The 21,172-nt window shown below is 43.7% G+C and overlaps 1 protein-coding gene across 1 annotated transcript in view; it reads left to right on the top strand.

Annotated features, from left to right (window-relative positions):
• LUZP1 (leucine zipper protein 1) overlaps positions 1-21,172 on the top strand; it is a 2,096,166-nt gene that overhangs the window by 659,976 nt on the left and 1,415,018 nt on the right. The window lies entirely within an intron of this gene.

Genomic DNA, 21,172 nt, shown 5'->3' with positions numbered 1-21,172 from the left:
TCTGAGAGGCCTAGGGAGTTCCTCAGTTTTTAGCTGGGGAATAAGCTCCTATTACAGTTCATGACTGCTGTCTTGGGTCTAAGCCTTCTCAGATTTTTGAAGGGGAAATTCCCTTAAAGAAACAAAAAATTAAAAATAAAACCAAAAATAGAAAAACCACTACCACCAATTGTAAACTTTTAGGTCCCAATAAACAAAAGTCCAAAACTGTATGAAACTAAAAAGGACCCAAAAGAACCTGTGGATTCCAGTGTTCCAGTATAAAATTCTTTAATGTAGAAAAGGCCACATAAAATCACATCGACATAAGTGCTTTCGTAGGCATGTATCCCACTTCATCAGATGCTAATGAAAACCATAAAGCCACTTATATAGGTGGATTCAAACTAGTCACATGACAAAAAATATCAACTGACGTAAAACCTTTCTAAATCAAACATTTTGCAGTATATATTATCCCATAATGAAACATCTCTATGCTTCTATATTACAATAAATAAATATAATACAAACAAAATAAAACATATTAAATAAAATAAATCAAATATAAAAACATGAAAGATGTAAGTGCATTTATATTTATAGGCACAGAATTACCTAAAAAGAGGTCTCTTTCTCAACATTGGTTTTAAGGGGACATGGTCATTCAGGCAATGCCCACTGTCTGCCCTCAACTTAACTATCCAAATATTTCCTTAGTTAGACGACTTGTTGATTCAGGCATCCACTCCATAGACTCTTTTGCAAAATCTTCATTTTGTCATTTCCCTTCTTCAGATCCTGGGGTTCACTGTAAATTTTAAAAAGCCTTTTCTGACTTCTTCTCAGGGTCAAGTTTTTCTGGGTTGCAGGATTCAAACGGTATCAATGCTTGCATCCCTCCCTCTACACAGGCCTTAACTCTCATTTATTTATTTCAAACTCTTCTTCCTCTGGCTTACATTACTGCCAGTCTCTTTCTGAGAAGTCTGGGTTTCGTGGCATCCACCATTCCAATGCACCCCGTGGCCAAATTTTACCTGAGAAAGGTTTAGTGGTTTCTTAAGTCAGGTGGCTTTAACATGCACATAGTCTAGACTTGTAGTTCCTCTTCTTCCTTGTCTCAGACAGGAACTTCACTGGTGGATTCAGTACTTGTCTCTGAATCCAGATATCCCTTTTTATCCCCCCTCTTCCCTCTCAGGAGTTCACAGACACTTCAGACATGGGAAGGGGGGTGACATTTGGCACCCTAAAAGTACGTTAGCTGTTTTTTTTGGTTGATCGATTACCCTGTCTGTTACAACATGATGAAGTCTACTGCTGCTGCTATTGCTTAAACACCTCGAACACCATCTTCCTTTATGACTATCAATAGTTTTAGGACTGTCCAACACCATCTTCCTATATCACTGTCAGTGGCTTTTAGGGCTGTCCATCTATAGTCTGGTGTCTTTCATCATCTTTGATTTATTTGGGTTAAATTAACTTAAGTGCTGGCTTCTTTTTATAAATAATCTCCAGAGTGATGACCAACTACCTTAACAAGGGGTTTCATTATGTGACTGCTGACATTTTTTGTTGCAGACCCTACACTTGTGTAGCGAGACTTGCGCCTCGTCAGCAGAAGGAGCAAATCAGTGTCAAATACGAGAGCTCTTCTGCTGCCTCTCCAGGCCTTTCATCCTCTTTTCTGTCCAGGGCCTGTCAAGGTGTTCACAGACAACACCACAGTGATGTGGTATATTAGTAAACGAGGAAGTACCAAATGGCTCCTCAGGCAGTTTATATCCCTTCCAGTCAGAACTTTGTAGCAGACACTCTGAGCAGGTCCTTAACTCATTCCCATGATTGAATGCTTCACAGGGATGTGTTTCTGGACATTATCCACCAGTGGGGTACTCCTCACGTAGATCATTTTGCCTCCTCTCTAAACAGACAGCTTCCTCTGTTTTCTGCCAGAGTCCAAGGTCCTCTGGTGTGGAAGGTAGACACCCTCTCATTTTCTTGGAAGGGGGTGTTTCTTTATGCATTCCCTCCCCTTCCTGTCATTCCAAAAGTCCTGTTGAAGATTCTACAGGATGCTCCCAAAATCTTGTTGGCGACTCTCTTTTGGCTGCGACAGCACTGGTTCTCTCTACTTCTTCATCTAGCCAGGGGCAATCATCACAAGTTGCCTCATAAGGTGGATCTAATCACACAAAACAAGGGATCTCTCATCCATCCCCAACTGTCCATGCTTCACCTGACACTGTGGGCAATAGGATTTTGATTCCTCACTCACGGGCACCTTTTTTTCTGACAGCCACAGTGGTCTACCCTCAATAACAAACATAACTAAGGTATTATCTCTTCTCATGGTTCCCACCCTGAAAGGCTCGCACAGTTAGAAGGTCTGCATCCAGTTGGGAATTTTTTTAAAAAGAAAAATAAAACAGACAGCCACACTGGTTTACTTATCTCTTCTCACTGCTCCCACCTTGAAAGGCTCGCACAGTTAGAAGACATTCATCTTGTTTCACTGTTGCAGTCATTACAATTGGGTTATCCTGCTGGCAGGCTACCTGCAGTCGGCCTGAATTCCAAAGTCTAGGTCCGGCGTCGGTTGCTGTCACTTCTTCCCTGACGTCAGTGCGCCAGGGGTATAAAAGATGCAGCCAACGCCATTTTCTTCAGTCTTTCTTGCCGTGCGGTGCCCAATGCAAAAGCAGTTCGAAAGTGCCGGTCAGTCGACTCCTGAGATTTGCAAATTCGAATTTCAGATCCGAAGTCTTCATTAAAGCTAAGTACCCCGTTGGGGAAACTTTTTTCTTGCTCCAGACCGATGTCAGAAAAAGTTAATAATTGTATTTCTTGTGGGAAGCAAATACCTCATAAGGATTTTCACTCTTACTGTATTCCTTGCCTAGGCCCTGATCACAACGTTGCTATTTGTCGGTTTTGTGCTAGATTTTACCAACACGCTATTAAGCGTCCGTACTATTTTGCATTTCATTACTTTGGCAGAAGGTTTCATTATATAATGCCGTCGGAACAGCCGACTACTGGAGTTTATAAAAAGTGCAAAGAAGAAGAAAAGGACAGGCATCCGAGATCCAAAACCGATGACGAGTCTCCCGCTAGGCCTGTCGTCGGTTCTCAGTGAGGTGCTTTTGCAATCCCTGACACCCGCTACCTCAGAGTCACAGGCTGCTTCCGACTCCCACGGGGAGCCGACTAGGCCGCTGGAAACCCAAGGTATTGGACACTCGGAAACTATTCCCTCAGATGGGTCCGGAGCTGCTGAGCAGGCATCGGCTTCTGAGGGTGTTTTCAGGCCTACACAGTTATATATGAAACCTACTTCAGCTTCAAAGACTAAAGCAGTTCTAAATACAGAAACAAGTACAGCATTCTTCTGGACAGGCCACCATGCCTAAAAGACAGATGCTTAAAATGATCAGGGGTTCCCATCCCCCTCCTGATAAGAGGCCTAGGCAAGAGATAGAATATGAATCTTCAGACCAGGTTTCCATTTCCTCTGATTCCTCTTCCAATCAGGAATATTCCATTCCTCCCTATGAGGATTCTGATGCTGAAGAATCTATCCCTTCAGCCTCTCCTCCTGAGGACTATTCTTTTGGGGAGACTCTGCATACTATGAGGGAGCATTTCCACTGGGAGAGCCAAGATTACTCAGAATCCAAGAACAGGCTCAGAGACTTCCTTTTATTACCTCAGCACAGACCCCTTGCTATCCCACCTGTTTTAGACATTGTAGATTATGTATTTTCAGAGTCCAGTCTATCTCCAGACTCTCTATCACCAGCCCCTGTTAAACCAAACAGATAACTACAGGGTTCCTGATTCACATATATTTCTTTATAAAAACCCTGCTGCTGACCCAGAAACCATCTCTCAGGGTCCCAAAGGGGTCAAGGCTTCCACTGCAAAAAACCCTACCCCCTCTGATAGGGATTCTAGGGCCCTGGACAGATGGGGAAAAAGATTTATACTTTTGCTACCTTGGCTGTAAGAGCTTTAAATTGCCAATTTCATATGCCTAAATATCAGCAATATCTTATGTCTCTGCTTAAACAGAAAATGTTAACGAATTCAGAATGTGCAGAAAACAAAGAAATGCAGGATTTATTGCATGCAGCTGAACAAATAGGAAAGCATACTTTGCAGTGTGGTTTTGATTCTCTAGAGGCCTCCTGCAGGAACGCAATTACAGGTTCTGTTATTAGGAGGCATGCTTGGTTAAAAGAACAGAATCTGCCTGATTATGTTAAAGCAAAACTATTAGATGCTCCATTACAGCATGATACTTTGTTTGTTGTTAAAGCAGAAGAGGTGTTGAAGAAAATGGAGGACAAAGCTAAAACTATTAGATGCTCCATTACAGCATGATACTTTGTTGTTAAAGCAGAAGAGGTGTTGAAGAAAATGGAGGACAAAGCTAAATCTATGCAAACAGTCAAGGATTTCTTGCAGGTACAACCTCCCAGATTTAGCAGGAACTGGCCTACAAAGAATTGGTCCTTTCCAGTGTCAGACAGGCCACAAAGAGGCAGATACAGACGCCCGAGAGGCAGATCACAACCCCAAGGCTCATACAGGCCTAAGCAATGGGGTGCTTCTACCTCTAAAAGCAGAGAGGAAAATTCACAGCCATGCAGGAAACAGTCTCAATGACTTTCCCCTGCCAGCACCAAGCCAAGCACTTATCTTCTGGCAGCCCCTTTTGGGGGGGAGGGGGGACTAGCACTTTTTTCACAAAATTGGCACAAGGTCACCCAGGACAAATGGGTCCTAAATATCATATCACAAGGCTACAGGTTCCACTTTCACACCCTGCCAAGGCCAAATGGTATGCCAGATCTGCCACGCAATCAGTGGGCAGAGGCACAAAAACAAGTTTCATCCCTCATGGACATGAGAGCTATTCAGAGCAGGGACTATGATTCTACTCAAGGCTATTTTTGGTGCCCAGAAAGGACAAAGCCTGGAGACCAATACTGGACCTGTCTATCCTAAACTCATTCCTGGATATCCCAAAATTCAAAATGCTAACTGCAGCAGCTTCTGCCCATGCTGGGCAAGAGGGCTTGGCTTGTGACTTTAGACCTAAAAGAGGCATTGCATGTCCCAATCAGACAGTCATGCAGAAGATACCTCAGATTTATAGCTGGCTCAATGCAATACCAGTTCTCTGCACTGCCCTTTGGCTTATCTACTGAGCCCAGGGTCTTCACAAAATGCCTGGCACCAGTGATTGCTTTTTGCAGACAAAGAGGAATACAAATATATCCTTACTTTGACAACTGCCTTATTCAAGCAGATAGCAGGGACTTTCTACTACAGCATCTGGCGTTTGTAAAAAGATTACCAACAGGTCTAGGGTACACAGTAAACAAAAAGAAATCAAAACTAGTACCCTCTCAAGAGATATTCCTGGGTGCAAGCTTAAATACAACTTCCCAGATGGCTTATCTCACACCAGACAAACGCAGACAACTGACTACTTATTTCAAAATGTTGGCAACAAAGACCCATTTATCTGCAAGAAAAATTCTGCAGGCTTTAGGCTTCATGGCATCCTGCATTCTGCTAATTCCATATGCAAGACTGCATATGAGGAAACTTCAATGGTATCTAAAAAGTGTTTGGACTCAACATTGCCACAGCCTGGAAATAATAATTACCCTCATTCCCTGCCTGCAACAGGAGTTTTGATGGTGGGCAAAAGCCTGTCACCACAATACGGGACAGCCATTTACCTTACCCACAGCCAGGCAGACATTGACAACAGATGCATCGGATTATGCCCGGGGGGCCCATATGGCAGAAAGATGTATTCAGGGCACATGGTCTGCAAGTCAAATTAATCTACATATCAATCAAAAAGAGATGCTAGCTGTTCAGAACGGCCTGACAGCCTTCAAGGATCTACTTCATCCAGGACAACTACTGATAAAGATGGACAATACTACAGTTATGTGGTACATACAATCAGGGAGGCACACATTCCTACCCCCTCTGCAGGCTAGCCATGAACTTGTGGGACACAGCATTGACTTACCAAGTAAATCTGCAAGCACAATTCCTGCCAGGAAGAACAAATACTCTGGCAGACAAACTAAACAGAAACATAATGGATCCCCACGAGTGGAAATTGGATCCACAAGTCTTCACCATGATAACAATGTGCTGGGGATGCCCAGACATAGACCTATTTGCCTCTCCTCACAACTGCCAACTACAGAAATTCTGCACAAGGACTTATCACACGCAAGCATGGAAAGTGGATGCTCTATCTTTCAGCTGGAAATACCTAACGGTGTATGCCTTTCCTCCTCTGCCTCTCCTCCCCAAGGTACTCCTCAAGGTCAGACAGGAGAAACCAAAAATTATACTGATTGCCCCAGACTGGCCCCGCCAGCACTGGTACCCAATCCTAAAGAGCTTGTCTCAATGCCCAGCTTGGACTTTACCTCAAATTTCTTGCTTATTGACCCAACAAGACAGTCAAATACTGCACAGCCAACTCAGGACCTTAAACCTGGCAGCGTGGCGGATAATGTAGCCAGTCAAGGCACACCTCTCTCTAAAGCAGTGATGAATGTTATTTTGGAGGCCAGGAGGCCTAGCACCAGAAAATCTTATGCAGAAAATGGAAGAGATTCTGTGCTTGAAACCAGGCACAAGATTTTGACACGATTGTTCCAAATATTCCTCAGATTTTGCAATACTTAACTGAGATGCTTGATAAAGGCCTTTCTTTTTCATCAATTAAAATTCATGCCTCTGCCATTTCAGCTCATTACAATACGGAACCACCTATTTTTCTCATCCATTACTAAGGCAGTACCTCAGAAGGGCCAAAAACATAAGACCCCCAAGGAGAGCACCAATACCTGCATGAGACCTCAACTATGTCTTGGAAATACTCACACTACCTCCGTTTGAACCAGCCTCTGCAGCTGATATTAAATTCCTATCCTGGAAAACAGCTCTGCTCCTAGCAATAACCTCTGCTAAACAAGTCTCAGAGTTACAGGCACTCATGGCTGTGGAATTTTTTATCATTTTCCATCCTGACAGGGTTTCTCTGCGCACAAATCCTACATTTATGCCTAAGGTAGTGTCCAGTGTGGCCCTTAACCAAACAATTCATTTGCCTACTTTTTATCCAAACCCACAGAATAAGGGTGAGAGAATTCTGCATTCTTTGGGCATTCACAAGCAACTATGCTTCTACTTGGGCAGAACCAAAGCTTTCAGAAAGACCGAACAACTTCTAGTGGCATATGCTGCAGGATCACAAGGAAAGCCTATCTCAAAGCAGACTATATCAAAGTGGATAGGTCACTGCATTCGTTTCTGCTATTCACAGCATGGCAAATCAGTGTCTAAGGGCATCAGGCTGCATTCAACCAGAGCAGCAGCCTTCATCAGAGGAGTACCAACCAAAGACATCTTAGAGGCTGCAACTTGGAGTTCAGTGCATACTTTTACAAAGCACTACCATTTACCTCTCTACTCTAAATCCAGGGCAGGATTTGCCACTGCAGTTCTGCAGGGCCTGATAGCCTCTCCTAATCCTACTTAGCACCAGCCTCCCAACCTTAGCTTTGGGATTCAACCCAATTGTAATGACTGCAACAGTGAAACACGATGAACATAGTACAGTTGTGTACCTACCATAAATGTAGATGTTCGAGTGTATTCACTGTTGCAGTCCAGGTTACCCTCCCACCATCCCCTTTTTCCTTTGCTGGGACTTATCTGTACTTCTCTATTCTATACAACCTATGGGGTGTATTTGCTTATAGATGAAGAAAAAGTTGTTTTTTTGTGCATGCATGCTTATTGGCATAATTTAGCCTACCATTTTAGGAGCGCCTGACATCTGGGGCAAGAAAAACTGAAGAAAATGGCGTCGGCTGCATCTTTTATAGCCCTGGTGCACTGATGTCAGGGAAGAGGTGACAGCAACCGACGCCGGACCTAGACTTTGGAATTCAGGCCGACTGTGGGTAGCCTGCCAGCAGGATAACCCAATTGTAATGACTGCAACAGTAAATACACTTGAACATCTACATTTATGGTGGGTACACAACTGTACTGTCTGTATCCAGTTGGGATTTTTTTAAAAAATAAAAATAAAATGGACAGCCACACTGGTCTACCCTCAATAATAAACTTAACTAAGGTTACTACTTTTTCTAATGTCTTTCTGCTTAAACTATTTAATTCACCCGTTCTGGGTCAACAACGCTAAACTTTCCAGCCCTTAAATAAGGCTCCTAATGCTAAAAAGTTCCACCAGATTGTACTGTTAAATTTGCTGTCTGTGTTTAAAAACAGAACATAGATTAGAATTTAAAGCAAGTACTGTATACTGCTGACCTGGGTCTAAAGGCACCTTTTAGGCTGTCCTCCACAGTAATTTGGCTCCCTCCATATTGTTAAAATTAGCTAGTTTGCCCCCATTGTCTTCTTTCTTACACCTAAAATAATACCCTGAACACAGTAATTTCACTCTGCTTTCCCTCACATAGCCCTGAAATTTTAACATAAAGCTTAAACATAGTCTATAAATTTGTGCAGAAAACAAATTAAAAATACAGCCAAACATACAACCATACATACCAAAAGCCTAAGGAAATATTTGGAGTCAGTATTAGCCCCGCTCCGCTCGCCCTCACTGTGCTCGGGCTTGCTGCGCTCCCCTCCCTGCCCCCAAGTTCCACCCTCCCCCACTAGTGCTACATTTAAACTAAATGTATCCACTCTCCTCATGTTAAGTACCCATCAGTGCCTCATACATCACTGAACAGCCCTCCCCCTTAACCCATTTCCTTCTCTTCCATTCTTCCACACCCTGTTAGCACATTCAGCCATCAAAATTGGCCCGCTCTCCCTAACAAAATGCAAACAAGTAAAAAAATACTAATTATCCTACTGCTTATACTATTTCTATTTTACCATCTTACTGACTATGAACAAAAACTTGACCGTGGTATTCACTACCCAAATGATCAAAAAGCCACCCACGACTTCACACATAACACCAAACACTTTATCATCCCCAGTACATTGAATCTACCACCCTCAACAAAATATCACCCCTGTAAAGCCACAAAACATAATCCTAAAGGCAAAGACTATATAAAACTTATAAGCAAACTCCTAAAGCTTAGAGTATCCTGTCACTATAACCTTATAACACATGGGGACATTCATTCCAACCCTGGCCCACCCACACCCAATAATCTTCACTTCCCTACCACAACCCCCCACAGTCCAGCTACCCCTTTCTACTCCCACTAATCCAAGCATTTCACCTAAATATTAGAAGTATTAACAATAAGATTCCCAACACGCCCTCCTAGCAACCCACTCCCCAGACATTATGTCTTACGGAAACCTGGCTAAAACATAGTACTACTGATGATGAGATACTACCTCCAGGATATAATATTCACCGGTTAGACCGTACTACAAGGAAAGGAGGTGGGAATAGCAGTCCTTTACAAAAATACTCTGTTAATAGAGACACCGTTCAACCACCCCAATTCAATAATGCAGAACTCCTCATAACCAAACTACAGATTAACCAGAACAAATGCTTGAACATCGTATGTGCTTACATTCCGTCAGGCAACAACTTAAATACCCTAGAGGATATCCTATACTGTTTATCCACTACCTATCCCCAAGAAAACATGGTTCTTTGTGACTTCAATACCGACTGGCACACCTTCTCCTCCGAATCCCTATAAACTTATTTGGGTTTAAACAGACCATAACCTCTCCCACTAGGATAAACAAACCAATCAACAGGGAAAGTATCCTAGACTGGATCCTAGTTAATAACCAACCCCAACTTGTACACAGCTGGCACTCTACCTGATGACCTTAGCGACCATTTACTAACCTATATCATAAAGCATAAGGCAGGAAACCCTCACCAGATCAAATATAAAACACTTAGAAACAGGAAAAACTTTGACACTGCTATATTCATAAACAAACTAAAAGCACTTGACTGGTCAAAACTAAAAAAAATCTACCATTAGAAGAGGCTATAGCGCACTTTAACACTAAATTCCTAAGTATTCTTTATTCTCATGCTCCAGCACGTACAATAAAATCTAGATTAAACACAGCACCATGGCTCACAAAAGATACCAAATCTAAAATCAAAACTAGAAACGGAGCCTGGGCCGACTGGGAGAACAGCTAAAGTCCCACTTGACCATCTAAAATATTGTCAACTCAGGAATGATACAAAAAAATCTATTTTACTAGATAAAAAAAAGCTTCTACCAAAATCTCCTACAAAAACACCAAAACAACCCTCAAACGTTCTGGACATGCTTAAATCAGCTACTTCATCTAGGTCATTCTATCACCCCAACCCCGGATAACCACACCCATAGTTCCCCAGAGACCATAGCTGGCACTTATAATAACTTTTTCACTGAAACAATCCAATCCCTAGGAAATCAACTAACCCCCACAGACTTAAACCACACCACTAATCACCCCCAATTTAGCTACCAACTGATATCCACTAGTTTTATCAAAACACTTATAAAAAGAACTAAAACCAACCACCCTCGCTGCTGACCTCCTCCCTGCAGAGTACCTACAAATAGCTGCAGATGCCATTGCATATCCCATATCTATCCTTATCAACAGAACCTTATCCGAAATTGCAATCCCCTGCCTCTGGAAAATATCCCATGTCATCCCACTCCATAAAGAAGGTAGTTCTACAGACATATCCAACTATAGACCCATTGCCATTCTTTCCCCACTAGCCAAAATAATGGAGAAATGTGTACACAAGCAACTAATGCAATACCTTACGCAGAATAACTTACTATCCATTTCCCAGCATGGTTTCAGGCCATACCAGAGCACCACCTCAGCCCTCCTTTCCTTTAATAATGTCATAAACCAAAACAGGAATGACAGTAGGCTGTCCTCCACCCTCTTTCTTGACATGGTCAACCATGAACTTCTCATTCTTTCTCTAAAATCTATTTCCCTGAATAAGCACGCAATCCAGTGGTTCCAGTTCTACCTGACTGGTAGACAACAGGCAGTACTGTGGCAGGGCAAACTCTCCAGCCGCCTACCTCTTACCCTTGGTGTCCTTCAAGGCTCCATACTAGGCCCACTACTCTTCTCTATTTTTATCAATAATCTTCACACTGCTATCCCTAAAGCTACATGCATTCAATATGCAGATGATTCCACTCTGATCTGCTCAGCCACCTCCCCATCCGAACTGCAAATCCTAACCCAAAATACATTTAACACTATTGAGAACTGCCTTGCCAACCATCGCCTACTGCTGAATCCCAATAAAACTAAACTTCTACTCTTCACCCCCGCTAGTAGATCTGCCACACTTTCATTCTCCATCACATCTAACAATAGTACCACTATCTCCCCAGATCAACACACCAAACTTCTAGGGGTTATCATAGACAATAATCTCAAATTTGACCTACAGGTCAACAAAACCAAACAGACCATCAATAACAAGCTTGGATCACTGTATAGAAACAAGACATTTTTAACTTCACTGGGTAGGACTGCAATCGCCTGGTCACACCTACTCTCTACTTTTTTATATGCCTCGCCTGTACTCTCAGACCTCAACAAATCCGAACTAGGTAAACTGTCCCATAGCTACAACCATATTGCCAGATTCGCCATATAGAACCCACCACTGCCAGAACCTGCAACAACTAGAGTGGCTAGAACTGCCCAGCTTAATTCAATTCAATCAGCTCTTAATAGCACATAAAATTCTGTACCACCCTGAGGTTACCCCCTCACTTTATTAAGCCATATAGCAACCTGAGATCCTTACGGTCAGCCAACAAACTACTGGTCCAAACCCACAAAGCTAATAACTCTGCTGGTGAATCCCTGTTTGCCAACTTTGTTGGCAAAACCTGAAATTTGTTGCCAAACTATATAACCCTACAATCCTCCAAAAATCTCTTTTAAAAAAAAAAAAACAAAAAAAAACCTCAAACAGTATCTTAAAGTGAACCGGCTTTGCCCATGTACCAACCCTGATTAAGTTATAAATTGAAAGCATAATCTGTAAATATAACATGCAACTACATCACCAAGCTCTATATCCAATCTGACGTCTCTTGCTTTTAATTGCGTCTGTCCATGAGAATTGTGAGTCCCTACTAGGGAGCACTACTAAGCCCATTTTACGTAATCACTTTTTTTTTTTTTATATATTTTCTAATGTTGTCCAACTTCTTGTGTAATCTGTGTAAGTTTGTCTATTTGGAGCTTTTCTCCCCGGGCCTCCACTAAAAATGGACATGTATCCAGTCGAACTATCCCGGTAAACAAATGTAAAATAAAATAAATAAATAAATGCTGCAAGTCCTGCAGGAGGCCAAGAAAAGTTCTACTAGGAAATCCTACGTGTCCAAATGAAAAAGGTTTATTTGCTGTCTCCCTCGTAACCTGGGCCCACTTACTGTGGATGTTACTTTGGTTCTGTCTTATTTGTGTGAGTTGCTCAATGCCTATTCTTCTGTTAAGGCCCACTTATCCGCTGTCTCTGTTTGTCTGCCTTTATTTCCTCCTTTAGCTTCTAGATTTGAGGTAAAACAATTTCTTAAAAGCGTCCTTAATATAGACCTCCCAGGAAGCCTGTTCCTCCTCTTTGTGATCTTAATTTTGTTTTGGAGAAGTTTGCTCCGGCTCCTTTTGAGTCTGCTCTTCAGTTTCCTTGCTACATTGTTCCTGGAAGACTGTTCTTTTGTTAGCTCTTACTTCTGCCAGATGGGTGTTTGAGTTGCAGGCCCTTATGGCTTGTTCTCCTTTTTTGGTGTTAATGGAGGACAGGGTGTCCTTGCGCACTAACCCTTCTTTTATGCTTAAGGTGGTTAATAAGCTATCACTGTGCCTGCTTTTTTTCCCTCTCCGCAGTCTGACTGAGGGTGCTGCATACTTTTGATGTGCATAAGCAACTCTGGGTTTATTTGGGTAAGACTAAGGCTATTAGAAAATCTGATCAGTAATTTGTTTCTTTTCATCCTAGATGTTTGAGATTTGCTGTATCCAAGCAAACTACCACTTCTTGGATTTCTAAGGGTATCTCCTTTTTGTTACATTTTTCATGACAAGAGCCCCCTTCAGTTCAGGCTCATTCTACTAGAGCTGTGGCTTCTTCAGATGCTTTTTTTAATGACTTGGGTACTATTTCTATTCTCGAGTCAGGTACCAGGACTTTTATGCATACCTTTACCAAGCAGTACAAGTTGGATGGTATCTCTAGAGTTAGGGCTGGTTTTGCTAGTGCCGTTCGTCATGGCTTTTTAGGGAGCTCTTCTGCACCTCCCCTCTCAAAAGTTTCCTCTTGATCTTTGGCACTCTCTCATCTGTTAAGAATACTTCAGCAGTGAATGTAAGGACGTAGTACAGTTGTGTAAAATCTACCATAACAATAGATGTTTTTACCTTCACTGCTGCAGTATTCACTCTATCCCTCCATCCCCCTAGATGTCCTTCAAGGATGCGTCTGCAGTCCTAACAAATGGGTTGTCCTGGCCTCAGGCAGCCCTTCGGTCGGCTGGATTCCAAAGTCTGGGTCTGGCCTCGGCTGATGTCGCACTTCACCCGACGTCATAGCTGCAGTTCAGCGGGTATAAAGGCATCAGCCGACGCCATTTTCCTCAGTCTTTCTTGCCGCGTGGTGCCCGAAGCAGAAGCTGTTCGCAAGTGCCGGTCGGTCAGAACCAGAGATTGCTACTACCGAAGACTTCTAAAAAGCTAAGTACCCCGTTGGGGACTCTTTCTTGCCTCAGCCGATGTCAGAAAAAGTGAATAACTGTTTAACTTGTGGGAAACAAATACCTCATAAAGATTTCCACTCTTACTGCCTACCTTGTTTAGGCCCAGACCACGACGTAGCAGCTTGTCTAGCCTGTGCTTCCTTCAACCGACGAACACTTAGACGTCGTTCGGAGTTTGCAGAGGGGTTTTTCGGCTCCGCTTTTGCTTATATCATGCCGTCGGAGACTCCGACTTCACATTTAGCTAAAAAGCGTAAGGAAAAGGACCGACACTCATGATCCGCGGTTTTGGCCGAAACCGTGGCTAAGCCAACCGCGAGTGTCTCGGTTTCGGCCGAAGCCGAGTCCGCGGTTCTTCCTTCGGCCGAAAACATGCCTCCTTCTACCGAGGCCTCTTCCAGCATGGCTGAATCTGCTACTGAAAATCCACCTGCTCTTACAGTTTCTCAGGATTTATCAGATACTATCCCCTTAGATGTATCTACTCCTGCACGTGGAGCTGCTAGGCCCCTGCATCCATGTCAATTAAGGCTTTTGCCAGGGCTAAAGCAGCTAAATCTTCAAAGGTGCCTGCTAAAGCCCCTCTCACAGGCCTAGCTCTAGTACTCAAATGCTTAGTCTAGCAGAGGATCTCATTTCTTTGATCAGGGGAACCCAGTCTCACCCTGACAGGGCCTCTCACCCACCTCCAGAGAAGAGGCTTAGAGCAGAGCCCCCTGAGCCAGTTTCTTCAGATTATTCCTCTGATGATTCAGAAAATACAAATCCTCCAGAGGGCCCTTATTCTCCATATGAGGACTCTGATGCAGAGGATTCCATACCTTCTGCCTCTCCTCCTGAGGAATTTTCTTTTGGGGAAACCTTGCATGCTATGAGGGAACAATTTCAATGGCAGGGCCAGGATTTTTCAGACTCTAGGAAAAGGCTTAGGACCTTTCTGCATTTACCACAGCATAGGCCTTTAGCTATTCCTCCAGTACTTACAGTTGTGGATGATGCATTTAATGATGCTTGTACTGCCCCTGACTCACTGCCTCCGGCCCCTGCTAAGCCCGACAGGTACTACAGGGTTCTGGACACACATTATCATTTGTATAAGGCTCCTATTGCAGATCCTGAAACTATTTCACAGGGCCCCAAAGCTGTAACAGCTGCCTCTGCCAAAAAAACCCTCCCCTCTGAAAGAGAATCTAGGGCATTGGAGAGATGGGGTAAAAAAGTTTATACTTCTGCTACTCTTTCGGCTAGGGCCTTAAACTATCAATTCCACATGATTCAGTATCAGGAATTTCTGTTAGATCAGCTCACTAAAAAACTGTCCTCGCCTGAACCTTTAGACCGTAAGTCCCTTCAGGATTTGGTGCATAACACTCAGCAGGTCAGTAATCATTCCTTAAAATGCGGCTATGATGCACTGGAGGCTTCCTTTAGATCAGCTATGACTGGTACAGTGATCAGAAGGCATGCATGGTTAAAAGAGCAATCCTTACCAGACCATGTAAAGTCAAAGCTTCTAGATGCTCCCATGGAAAAGCACAGTTTGTTTGGTTCCCCTGCACAGCAAGTGTTGAAGAAGGTGGAAGAAAAAGCTAAATCTGTCCAGACAGTCAAGGATTTCTTACAGGTCCAGCCTCCGAGGTTTAGTAGGAACTGGCCTTCCAAGAATTGGTCCTTTCCAGACACCACCAGAGCACAGAGAAGCAGAAATAGACGCCCTAGAGGCAGAGGTCAATCCAGAGGTGCCTACAGGGGACGTCAGTGGCAGCCTAACAGCCAGAGAACTACTGCCACAGATCCAGCCACTACCGCTTCTACAGGGCAATCACAGTGACTTGGCTCTGAAACCGCCTACCAGGGAACAACTGGCAGCACCCTTAGGTGGAAAATTAGCCTTATTTTCAGTAAATTGGCATTACATTACAGGAGACAAATGGATTTTACAGACAATAGACAAAGGCTACAGGTTTCACTTCCATACTCTTCCAAGGAAGAGAGGAATGCCAAACCTACCTCTAAACCAAAGGACAAACGCTCTACAGCAAATAGACCACTTACTAAGGATGAGAGCTATAGAAAAGGTACCGGCTATGGAACAAGGACAAGGATTTTATTCAAGGCTTTTCCTAGTACCAAGAAAGGAAAACCAATGGAGACCTATCCTCGACCTGTCCGCTCTAAACACATATCTCATTGTTCCAAAATTCAAAATGCTGACCCTACAGCAACTTCTTCCCATGCTGGGCAAGGAGTCTTGGCTGGTGACTCTGGATCTCAAGGAGGCATACCTGCACGTCCCCATACGACCAAATTGCAGAAGATACCTCAGATTTCTTGCAGGATCAGAGCATTATCAATTCTCAGCATTGCCTTTTGGCTTATCTACTGCCCAGAGTATTCACGAAATGCCTGGCATCAGTAATTGCTCATTGCAGGCTTCAGGGAATTCAAATTTATCCATACCTGGACGACTGCCTGTTACAAGCGGACAGTAAAGACAAATTAACAAAGATTTGAAAAGGTTATTCACCTGCTGCAAGCCCTGGGATACACAGTCAACACAAAAAAGTCAAGGCTGATACCATCCCAAAGGATAACCTTCCTGGGTGCAGAACTGGACACATCAAACCAGATGGCATTCCTTACAGCAGAAAAACAGAAGCAGCTACCACTCTATTTCATGGCATTAACAACGCAGAACCAGCTTACAGCAAGGAAAATCCTGCAAGCCCTGGGTTACATGGCATCCTGCATAATAATAATTCCACATGCCAGACTACATATGAGGAAGTTGCAAATGGTACCTGAGGAATTTATGGTCTCAGCACAAGCACAGCCTAGAAACCCAAATTCCAATAATTCCATGCCTGAAGCAAGAATTCCAGTGGTGGGCCCAGGCCTGTCAATTGAACAAAGGACTGCCCTTCCACAGGCCTCACCCAAGCCAGACTATCACCACGGACGCCTCAGACCTCGGTTGGGGGGCACACATGGTGGACAAGTGCATACAAGGCTTATGGACTCAAGACCAGATGAACCTACACATAAATCAAAAAGAGATGCTGGCAGTAAAACAGGCAATTCAGACATTCAGACCATTTCTTCAACAGGGTCATTTGCTGATAAGGACGGACAACACCACGGTTATGTGGTATATCAACAAACAGGGAGGCACACATTCATATCCTCTATGCCGGATGGCAATGGACCTCTGGAATGTGGCCCTGAGTCTCAACATTCAGCTCCAAGCCATATTCGTGCCAGGAAAAGAAAATATACTAGCAGACATCTTAAGCAGAACCACCACGGATGCCCACGAATGGATGCTGCATCCAGACATCTTCAAAACCATCACAAGGAAATGGGGACTACCAGAAATAGACCTGTTCGCATCCCCACACAACCACCAATTGAAAAAATTCTGCACAAGGACATACCACCCACTTGCTTGGAAGGTGGACTCCCTATCCTTCAGTTGGGAAAACCTGACAGCATATGCATTCCCACCTCTTCCTTTGATGCACAAAGTGCTACTGAAGATCAAAGATCACCCGGGGATAATCTTGATAGCTCCAGATTGGCCGAGGCAACATTGGTACCCTCTACTGAGGAGTATGTCCCGGGAACACGCATGGCCTCTACCCCTACTACCTCTACTGCTAACACAGAACAACTTCAAAATCCTGCATCCAAACTTGAAAACACTGCAGCTAGCTGCTTGGAACATTTATCTCAAAGGGTTAAAGACATTATCTTGGAGGCTCGCAGACCCTCAACAAGGAAAACTTATTCAGCAAAATGGAAAAGATATCTCATTTGGAGTGCAACAAAAGGAGTAGATGCATCATTGGCAAACATAGCTAACATCCTGGAATACTTAGCAGAGCTTTTCCACAATGGTCTATCTTACTCCTCCTCCATTAAGATTCATGCATCAGCAATTTCAGCAGAATACAACATGGATCCTCCAGTCTTTTCTCAACCTCTACTCAGGCAGTTTCTCAGAGGAATTAAAAATGTAAAGCCACCAAGGAAACCACCATTGCCTACATGGGACTTGAACTTTGTGTTAGAAAAGTTGACACTCCCCCCTTTTGAACCAGCAGCAACAGCAGAATTACAGTACTTATCTTGGAAGACTGCATTCCTGCTTGCAATCACTTCAGCTAGAAGGGTTTCTGAATTACAGGCATTAATGGCAGTACAGCCCTTCCTTATCTTTCATCAGGATAGAGTGTCCATGAGAACCAATCCTACCTTTATGCCAAAGGTGGTCTCCAGGGTATCATTAAACCAAGCAATACACCTACCAACATTCTTCCCCAACCCACAGAACAGGGGGGAAAGATTGCTGCATACCTTGGATGTACACAGACAATTGCGCTACTACCTGGACAGAACCAAGAACAATAGAAAAACTGACCAGCTTCTGGTAGCATATGCAACAAGAATGGAAGGAAAAGCAATTTCAAAACAAACAATCTCAAAACGGATAGGAAATTGCATTAGATTTTGTTACTCCTTTCATGGAAAGGCAACTCCAGAAAACATCAGACCTCATTCCACAAGGGCTACAGCCACTACTACAGATTTCTTACGAGGAGTGGCTACCAAAGACATTTTAGAGGCTGCTACTTGGAGCTCCGTGCATACATTTGCCAAGCATTATAATCTGCCTTTATATTCCAGATCCCGAGCAGGTTTTGCCACTGCTGTTTTGCAAGGGATCTTAACTACACCATAAACTCTTAGTGCCTCCTTAGTGCCTCCTCCCCCAGTTTGGCTATGGTATTCTACCCATTTGTTAGGACTGCAGATGCATCCTTGAAGGACATAGTACAGTTTTGTACCTACCATAAATGTAGATGTCCGAGAGGTATGCATCTGCAGTCAGGATTACCCTCCCTCCTTCCCCTCTGTGGTACTCCTAGGGTATTTGCCCATCTTGTAGCTAGCTGGGGGAATCTATTATGGTGTATTTGTTTGTATATATGTATATACATGTTTATTTCTATTTTCTCTCTATTGTTTGGAAACATTTGCATTTATCCAAATTTAGCCTTCCTAGAGGGCACCTGGCATCTGGGGCAAGAAACACTGAGGAAAATGGCGTCGGCTGATGCCTTTATACCCGCTGAACTGCAGCTATGATGTCGGGTGAAGTGCGACATCAGCTGAGGCCAGACCCAGACTTTGGAATCTGGCCGACCGAAGGGCTGCCTGAGGCCAGGACAACCCATTTGTTAGGACTGCAGATGCATACCTCTCGGACATCTACATTTATGGTAGGTACAAAACTGTACTTTTTTTTACCTTCCTGGATGTAGAGGTTACCTCTTGGGTTTCTTGGACTGTGTTCCTACTGGAGCATTCTGATTATGTTAGGCTTGAATGTCACCATTATGCCCTACGCTACACAAGAAGTGTTTGGGCTAAAGCTGCTAAACACACTAAAGCCATGCCTCCCAGGGTTATTCCTCAGGGACCCTCTTCTAGTTCCCAGATCCTAACCTTGGCAGAGGACCTTATCTCTTTAATCAGGGGCTCTCAGCCCCATCCTGACAGGGGCTTCCAACCTCCTCTAGACAAAAGGCCCAGGGTGGATCCTCCTGATCCCCTCTCCTCAGAGGAGGCCTCTGATGGCTCGGATCACTCTAACTACCAGGAGGAGGCTTTTTCGGCCTACGAGGATTCGGATGCAGAGGAATCTATCCCCTCAGCCTCCCCTCCTGAAGAGCTTTCCTTTGGGGAGACCCTTCACTCTCTGAGAGAGCATTTCAAATGGCAGGGCCAGGAATATTCTGATTCCAGGAAAAGACTAAGAACTTTTCTTCATTTACCTCAGCATAGACCTTTGGCTATTCCTCCTGTTTTAAATGACACTGATGATGTGTACTCTGACTCTAGTACAGGGTCCCGGACTCACATAAATTTCTTTACAAGGCCCACTCTGCTGATCCTGAAACTATTTCCCAGGGCCCTAAAGGGGTTGCAGCTGTTACTACTAAGAACTCACTCCCCTCTGCAAAGGAGTCCAGGGCTTTAGAGAGATGTGGTAAAAAAGTGTATACTTCTGCCACTCTTTCCATGAGGGCATTAAATTGTCAATTTCATATGATACAGTACCAAGAGTATTTGTTAGAAGAAATGCATAAGAAACTGTCTTCTACTGAACCCCTTGATCGCAAATCCCTTCAGGATCTGGTGCATAATTCCCAGCAGGTTAGCAACCATTTCTTGCAGTGTGGTTATGATGCATTGGAAGCTTCATGTAGGTCAGCAATAACAGGTGTAGTCGTACGTAGGCATGCTTGGCTGAAGGAACAATCTCTGCCAGACCATGTTAAAGCTAAGCTTTTGGATGCTCCACTGGAAAAGCAAAAGTTATTTGGTTCCACTGCTCAAGAGGTCCTACAGAAATTTGAGGAAATGGCAAAATCTGTACAAACAGTTAAGGATTTTCTTCAAGTCCAACCACCAAGATTCAGCAGAAATTGGCCTTCCAAGAATTGGTCCTTTCCGGACACAGAAAGATTTCAGAGAGGCAGGAACAGGCGTGCCAGAGGTAGAGGGCAAGCTAGGGGCTCCTACAGAGGCCGTCAATGGCAGCCTCCAAACCAGACAGGTAGTCCAGGACATGCAACTGCTGCACAAGGACAAACTCAATGACTTTGCTTTGACTCCGCCAACCAGGGCTCAATTAGAAGCACCGTTGGGCGGAAAGCTTTCTTTATTCTCAAAAAATTGGCACAGCATTACAAGAGACAATGGACACTGCAAATAATAGACAATGGATACAGGTTCCATTTCCACACATTGCCAAAAAGAAAAGGCATGCCAGGTCTGCCACCAAATCAAAGGGCAGAGGCTTTGAAACAAATCTCAAACTTACTACAAATGAAAGCCATAGAAAAAGTTCCTCTTTCAGAACAAGACCAAGGACTTTACTCCAGACTATTCCTTGTTCCAAGAAAAGAAAATCAATGGAGACCAATTCTCGACTTGTCCGCACTGAATACTTATCTCATTGTGCCAAAATTCAAAATGCTGACTCTACAGCAACTCCTTCCCATGCTGGGCAAGGGGTCTTGGCTGGTGACTCTAGACCTCAAGGAGGCATACCTGCATGTCCCTATCAGACAAAGTTGCAGAAGACACCTCAGATTTCTTGCAGGGTCAGAGCATTATCAATTCTCAGCATTGCCCTTTGGCTTATCTACTGCGCCCAGAGTATTCACGAAATGCCTGGCATCAGTAATAGCACACTGCAGACTTCAGGGGATTCAAATATACCCATATCTGGACGATGGATGACTGCCTTATACAAGCGGACAGCCCACAAACTTTCGTAAAGGGCTTAA

The sequence above is a fragment of the Protopterus annectens genome, chromosome 1.part2, assembly GCF_019279795.1.
Source record: "Protopterus annectens isolate FY-2018-M chromosome 1.part2, PAN1.0, whole genome shotgun sequence".
Taxonomy (NCBI): Eukaryota; Metazoa; Chordata; order Ceratodontiformes; family Protopteridae; genus Protopterus; species Protopterus annectens.
Note: the sequence above shows the minus strand (reverse complement) of the source record. Positions and strands in the feature narration are given on the sequence as shown.